The sequence below is a fragment of the Sitodiplosis mosellana genome, unplaced genomic scaffold (genome assembly GCF_009176505.1).
Source record: "Sitodiplosis mosellana isolate CC-2019 unplaced genomic scaffold, AAFC_SMos_1.0 Smas_scaffold_1, whole genome shotgun sequence".
In the NCBI taxonomy this organism is placed as follows: domain Eukaryota; kingdom Metazoa; phylum Arthropoda; class Insecta; order Diptera; family Cecidomyiidae; genus Sitodiplosis; species Sitodiplosis mosellana.
Window position 1 is genome coordinate 12,533,956 of NW_022595244.1, and position 8,478 is coordinate 12,542,433.

The window sequence follows — 8,478 nt, forward strand, 5'->3', positions numbered from 1 at the left end:
AATACAAAAGAACTTAGAAATTTTAAATCAAACCCGTAGCATGATCCAAAACCACAAAAAGCAAACGAAAAATTCTCAAATTTTTGCACCATTTTATCAACTTCGTTTTTGGACTAATGCAGAAATTGAAATTCTTCGTGATGTCTTCATAGTGTATAGCATTAATTGGAAATTTCGGTCCACATATTTAAAATCCTGAGACAATTTGACTGATAAGAGTACATGCACAGATAAATCACGCTGACAATTTGGAATTTTTAAAGCAGCAGAAAAACTTTGATTGATGTTTGACAAATGGTATAAATACAGTAGTTTCAAGTCCATTCTGAGTACAGTCATTCGAAATACCTACGAAAATGTTACAGTTATTATTGAGTGTGATTGCATTCTCCATATGTTTGGGTATAGAACAATTTAGTTTCATATATTTTAGTGTGATTTTACTTAAAAATTTGGTAACTTTCTTCATTTTGATTTTTTCAATTGCAGATCAAACTGTTGGTGCTGTAGCACCTCTTATTGTGAATGGAAATAAAGTTCCGATTGAAACAATTCCATGGCAGGCCTATATTGAGTTGGAAGGCGGCTATTGCGGCGGATCGATAATTTCTCCTAAATGGATTCTAACAGCCGCGCATTGTACAAAGTAATTTCGAATCGCTTTTGCGACTGTTAATTTAACTTTATAAACACAAATTGTGTAAGCGTTGATTAACTCAATTTTTCGTCACCCAAAAGTCGGCAAATTTTAAAAGTTCGAGTTGGATCTCCGGCCCGTGGATGTGGTGGTTTGGTTGTGAGCGTCAAAGACGTTGTAATTCATCCGCACTACAACTCTTCAATATTGGACTATGATATCGCACTACTGGGTCTTAAGGAAGAATTGAATCTCAACGAATCGAACAAAATTAAATCCATTCGGCTTCCGAATGCGCAAAGTTGCCTCATAGAGGAAAAACTGTGTACCGTTTAGGGCTGGGGTATCAGTATTAATATTTATTAATTAATCATAATAATTATAAATAATTGATTGTACCACTTTCTTTTATGTTTGATAGGAGACACAGAGAATCCCAATGAATCGTCTGAATGGCTACGCCAAGCGACTGTCCCAATCGTTAATCAATATACATGTGAAAATTATAATTCTACCAAAACGATAACGGAACGAATGGTGTGTGCAGGTTATAAACAACAACAAGCTTACACCGGTTTCACGAATGGCGATGCTGGTGGTCCACTCATCTGTGAGGATATAGACGATGGTGAGCTAAAATTATATGGTGTCGTGTCCTTTCCTGTACATGATGCTAACGACAGTAGATTGGGAGTTTATGCTCGTACGTATGTCAGCACTGTTCACACCTGGATCGTCGAAACTACTGGAATCACAGATAATCCAGGCGGAGGTGGTGGTGATGGTAGTGGTGATGGAGATGAACAACCTACACAAAGTATATTGCAAAGTATAGATTTTTACTAAAATTTCCTTATTTTTTCAACTTCTGACATTTGTCTATTTTGAATTGAATAAAAACAATTTCATTTCGAGCAAATACGCAAGAATTTTTGTGTTTGTCAATTTAGAAAGAATCCCGAATGACAGACCACGTGAAATATACGTGATTTTATTTTGCAACATCATTTGCAAATGCATGTGCATTCCATAACTATTTCGGAAAGTGAATCGCGTGTTATAACTATAGCGGTCCGCGAGCATATCGATAAACACGAGCCGATAATTTACGCGAAATCTGTCAAAACATTCGGGCTAAAATGCGATAAACAATTCAAATGCCGATTGAGGAATGCATAAATATCGAGTGCACTGTCCAATTACGGCTGTAAATTTTTGATTTCAGGCTCGAGTTATATGCATTTCGCATGCTAAATCCCATACGAGAGGTTCGCAATAGCATGAACACAACAATGAATGGCAACGGCAGCACAACACCAACACACTGAAGAATTGAAAATCCATAAAGAGTATGTGTGTGTGTATAATTACATCCAATGGTGATTTTACACATTTATTTATTAACCAAAAACAGCTAGCGCTTCTGTTGAAATTCGCCTACACGTTCATTCCCAATCCAATATATCGATGTTTCTCGGCTGTCTTCAGTATAAATGAGAAATATGATAATGGGTTTTCATTGGCAAAAGCATGTTGGTCGAAAATGCCTAGTGAAATATGCATGCGAATGCTGCAAATCGATACGACATGTTTAATGTTTCATCTACAAGCACACACACACACACACACACACACACACGCTCAAATTCACCCAAAACCAAAAGCATCTATAATAAATATTTGGCGAATTTGTGTTTCTAAATCGATTTTACATGCAACGAGTCTTATCAATACGAACAATTCGATTGGAAACCACCAACACCGCATCCACCACCACCGTCGTCGTCGTCGTTGCCACCGATCCAACGTCGTTATGAAAATAGGCCATGAAATCGACTCGTTTCAAGATATTTCGACTACTGTTCGATGGGTATGTATGTATTTAACATGGGTATTGAAAACAACAATAACAATGCGCCCCTCCCTGCACATTTTATGGGTGTTTGTCCGTAAAATTGAAGATTCATTTGCGAAAATAACAAATTGCAATTTATCGGTTGAAATTCATGAGGCATCGAGGTTGTTTGGAATTTATTTGCAAACACACAAGAATTCCACTTCGATCAAATTGAGCAAAATAAATTTTTGGCCTGATCCTATCTCCAAACTAATGTGTAAATGAGACTGAGTCCAATTTCGATTCAACGGTATGCTATGTATGGTTTTGCAGCATAAATTTGAATCGAACTAAATTTCAAAAGGCAAACTTGCTAAAATCAAATTGATCGAATGGAAGAAGAAAAAGCAGTAGCAGAAGGATGGGGCTGAGGTGGGAAAAATTGGTTTTAACCATAATGTCAATACATTTTTCATCTGGCAAACTTTCACAGCACATAAATTATGCATCACTATCGGCAGCAAACGTCGAGAGAATCTCCAAAACTAGCACCTCGACCAACGGAATTACATTTGATTTTTAATTAAAACTAATCGTCTTCCATCTTGTTCTATCTTTGCAAGCCCAATGAGCGCCACCCTTTTGCTATGGATGGAAATTGGGTCGAAGGAAACGCAATTTTATTTGCTTATTTTGCTACAGTATTAATAGGGAAAACGTTCACTCAGTCCATATCGCGCATAACATTTCTTTGAACGAAGCAAAGTTTCGAGTTTCAAGCAACACATGTGCAGTACAATGCATTTACATGGAATGTTCTCGTAGCAAATGTAAAGTTTCATCCGTGCCATTCTTCCGTAGTCGAAGCATTCATCAGCAACGAATACTTATTAGAAGTCACGGCGATTGTGATGCGATACTCATGTAATTCGCACGTGTATGATGCTGGATGAGTTTTGTATTCTCTGAGTAGCTAGTTTGAATGTTGGCGTGCCAGCTACCATACTCTCGGTTCACTTATTGACATCTTTAACGCATAGTTCTTTTTAAGGCGCTGCTGCACATCTTTTATTTCGTAATGTTTGCATTATTTGCAATACACTTCTCGTATTCCAACTGTTTATTTCTCAGTTGTGTTGCACTTGTTCGCTCATTCTCTTATTCGCATACCACTCTCGAATTCTCTAGCTTTTACATGTTTCACGCAAATACAGAATATCGTGTGGCTTTAGCTCTCCAAGTCGTTTTTCCGAATGCTTTTATTTTTCTTCCCTCAATGCAGTCGCCGTTTGCTTCAACATTATCTCTCCTACTTCGTCGTTTCAAAAGAATGCCAAAGGAAAATGAAACATGCGTTTCAACACAATGTAACTTGTGTTATTTTCATATACATATTAACCCGTCCGTTTGCTGTTGCTGAGAATCAGACTTCTGCTAAATTATTATATACATTTTATGCATTCCATCAAAGAAGAGATGGAACGTTAGCTTATTTACCTCGAAATATTGCTGGTGCCGTCGGGCCGAATAATATAAAACGGATGCTCATGCAAACCGTGCACATAGGAAAATTAACTAAATTGTATTACGAATTTACAATTTATTTTTTTTTCTTCTATCAACATTTACAAAGTATTTGGCGTTTCGGAGCTGATATTGCTGAAAGTTTATCATTTGATTTGCACTTCATTCAGCGTTTTGATGTACTGCATTTTCCAAAATTCGTGTAATTTCACTGTGAGTCAGGAAGCTTGAGAAATATCTCATAATTGATTGCATTTGGTTTTTCGTGACTTTGAAATATCGCCGCAATTTACTCACGCTCCAAATGGAAATTGAGTTCGGGTGTGAAAAAAGGAGAAAAAGAAAATTCTCACTTTAAACTCTCAACATCCGAAAAATGTAAACTTTTGCAAGTTGTTGTGTTCTGCTGCTCTCATTCGCAAGACAATTACGCTGGAATTATTGCACTTGCACTCGTTTCTTTGTCTGTTACATTCGTTAATCCAAATTGGTCGAAAACATGTGTTACGAAAGGAAAACGCTTGACTGACCCAAAGCACAGTGCTTAATGGCATGTACGCAAAAATTCACCAAACATTTTCCCCGTCAATTTATTGTGCCAGCGCGTGAAAAGTAAGCGGGAAAAAAATCACTGAATCATTCCATTTTATGGATCCATTGTCATCACCCGAACACGGTATGAATTTGAAAACGGTTGCAATCTCATTTGATTTATCGTTATTTGTACAGTTTTTTTCTGTGCTATTCGTATGCAGCAGACAACATCACACGAAATATCCAATTTGAAATATTTGATGGGCGCTGAAAATGTTCGGGCAGCGAGAGAATTTACGACATTTGAATGGTTTGAAAACGATCCGAAAAAAAGAGGGAAAGAAAAAAAACAACTATTTGCAATACACTTTGAATAGGACTTATGTGAGCGATGAACAAAAGTCATCTGAAAATTGAACGCAGGCCATGAAATGCTCGAGTGTAAAAAATGGGGCGCAACGTAAATCCATTTTCTCGACTTTGATTGATTTTGTTTAGATTTACCTGTAATTTGGAGTATTTTTTTTTCTCTCAAGTGTATGAATTCAATACTTTTTTTCAATTTAAGGTACAAGTGTGTACTTTTGATAAAATGGGTATAACCATTACATCCGATTCGCTATATTCTCAATTTCATTGTGAACATTTCAAAAAGCGATACTTTTTCTGCTAATTGTACACAAAAAAAAACATTGGCTGAGATAAGTCGGGTCGAGTGAATGAAAAATGTGAACAATGCTCATTGTGAGGAAAAAAGGAATAGCCAGAAAAAGTGAATCCCTTGATTTAAGCGTAAAAAAGCGTAGTTCTCAACAAGTGGAGGTGATTTCTTCTACTCAAATTCAAGCTTCATATTTCAAATTAGCGCTCAAGTTTTTCCCAGTGCAAGTGTCTGTGTAGTGAGAACACATTGATACGGGGTGTGATTGCATTTTTATTAGCCAATCAGTTTGTGGAATCAAGAATTTAACATCATGTCAACTGATTGGCTTATGCCATAAAGGCATTTTTATTCCCGTTTTAGTTAAGAAAACGATTTGAAATCATCAGACATAGGGTTTATTGGTGACGAAGAAGCTAATAAAACTTTAAAGAGGGGCTTGAATTCAATAAAAAAAAAGTTAAATCACATCAAACGTTGCGTTGGTCTTGTGTGACATACAGTGTGCGAAAAATCCAGTTGTCTGCAAGAGAAATATAGCGTTTAGCCACCGCCAACCGTGTTTAACGCGAAAAAACACACACAGAGCCGAACCAATAAGTGGTGAAATTTTTTCGTCGCATCAAATTGTGTGTAGATTATCCTGTACAGTGTCACCTCTGCTATCCTTCACAATTGCCATTTTTATTTGCGTTTTTTTTCTTCTGCTCTATCGATTTGAACAGAAAAAAATTGCTTCATATGAGTAACGATTCGAGTGTGATGCGGTTATAAAGTTTATCGCTTTTAACCGACGTATTGGATTTATTGTGATGGATTTTATTTAGTCGACGGTTTTTTTTAATGCATGACATCATTCGCGTTTTTTTAGCACTACATGAAATGTAGAGCTACTAATCTGGGTATTTTTTCCTAATACTTTTTTGAGCCATGAACAGAATTAGAAAGGCTTTCAATTTTATGCTCATATTATTTATTCAATTTAAACCAGAGGCAGTATGGGTAAAACTAAAATCGTCCTAAAACATACAAAAATCGTACTCAACTTTCCGAAAATCGTACTCAAATTACCGAAAATTGCTTCGATGAAATACATTTCAGTTGTAGTGCGCAAAAAAGTAGTTTGTTGTAAAACAACAAAATAAAATAAGTAACAAAAATCTCAAGAAGGCAGAGTGGAGCGAAGCATCTTGTTTCTCACTCTCGCATCACTTTGATTTCGGGACTCAAATGTGTATGTTTGTATCGCACTAAAGTATATTATGCGATCGCAGGAGTTTTATATATATCTTCTACATAAAATTGCGAATTACATGGAGCACTGGATACGAGCGACAGAAATGTAATAAATGCAATTCAAATATTGATATTTTATAGCTGGAGGTTTTTTTTTCAAATTACAGAGTTTTGCTCTGTATGGCGGAAGCCAATAAATGCATGCATAAAATTTAATCTACAGACCGAGAGCAGTCAGTGTTCGGATTGAGCTAACCCATTTCAATCGGAATGGCGCGGTTCGCGTTAAATTCCATCAAAATTGAAACGAACGATTGAGCATATGCTTATGTGAGTCTAGCTTAAGGAAACATTTTACAGGAACATTCACCGCCGCAAGTGTATATGGATCCGAAATAATTTCATATATTACGACCGAAATCCATATTTTTACACTGAAAATCATCTCAGAATCTCAAGAAATGTTTATTGATATTAGCAACCGTAAACTCGAACGTGAAAATGCACTGTCTACCAGATTTAGAACGAAGTAGTCTCCTCTTTCAAGGAGGGGAGCGAAAAATCTTTCACCCGTAATAAATGTTTTTAAAGAAAAACACCAACAAATGTCACTCTTTTTAAACAAACCCAACGCAAAGTATTTGAATGTCAGCGTTCAAAAGGGCTTATGGATTATGACTCCAGTGTATTAGTAAGCGTTCAAGTGCAAGACCGAGAGTGGAATAAACTTGTTCATTTTTCCTCTTTAGTTTTATCACTACTGCACTTCTGTCGGTATTTATCTTTGACGGATTACGTTTGTGAACATTGAACGAATTTATACAAAGCCCTCCCCCCTGATTCTTTTGTGTCAAAGTGTTTGTCTACTTCCTTTATGGATAGAAATTGATTTTGACTGATAGAAACGCCATGCATTCCATTGACAAATGACGATCGCACAAAATTGTCTCTTATTGGTTTCGATGACTTTACAAAAGAGAAGAGTGTCTGTCGTGAAGCATCACTCGGCATCTATGAAATGAATAAACAACATTTCACTGCTTATTCAAAGGAATCTGCTGCTCTCCAGCTGCCTGCTACCAAAGCGAAGAACAAATACAATTTATGATTTTTCTCGCATTTTTTTCCATGCAAAAGAAAACTCACTAACAACTCACTCTGTCGTTTTGGTATTAGAACAAACGAATTCTCGCGAGAATTTCCTAGCGAAGAGCATTCTTTATCACAAAGATTTCAAGTTGATTGAAATGCACTTGGAGTTCTTTTTTTTGAAAAAATATAATGCAATCCTTTGTGTGAAGCAAAATATTGTTGCTGCAACAACGAAACCAAATGGAATTTTAGTTCCTAGGATATTTCAACATCTCAAATCAGCGGATGGAGTTGAGACTAAAAATGAAATTTTCAACATGATTTCCCTTTTAATCAAATTTTATATATTATTCCAGGTAAATAAGAACACTTCTTGCTCCATTGATCAAAACTTCCAATCATATTTGATAAGGTACGAAATAAAGGATTGCTTGATAAAAACACTTACTTCGATTCATGACCGAATTTCGCGTATTTCCCGGAAATAAAAATGATGATTCGTCATATAATGATGCTGCGTACAAAATGCGTGTCATGGATATGAGCGCGAAAATGCGGTCCCATTTCATTTATTCTGATTTCGAGAGTTATTTTGATAAGTTCAAATTTTAGATCAATCTGCGACATTCCATTTCCACTCAATATGAATTCCTCAATGTGAGTCTCGTGCGTGTAATTGATTGATGTTGATTTTTTTCTGTGATGTATGAAATATAAATCCTCTTCAAAGTCAACATGTGAAACATGTGCGATACCATGAAATGGTATAAATAAAGGCTTACCAACAGTAGAACGAACGGCAAACAAGAAAGCGACCGACGTAAATCAATTTTGCGAAAAGAATATTTTCTTCTTTCATATTTCTGTGGAAATACCAAAATCGAACATTTTTAAAGCACATAAAACCATTTGCCTCATAATCGTGTTATTCGTTGTACGACAATGTTTTTTTTCTGC

At 36.1% G+C, this 8,478-nt stretch overlaps 1 pseudogene; it reads left to right on the plus strand.

Annotated features, from left to right (window-relative positions):
- The first annotated feature begins 356 nt into the window (after positions 1-356).
- On the plus strand, positions 357-1,483 carry LOC129579864 (trypsin 3A1-like; annotated as a pseudogene).
- The last annotated feature ends 6,995 nt before the right edge of the window (positions 1,484-8,478 follow it).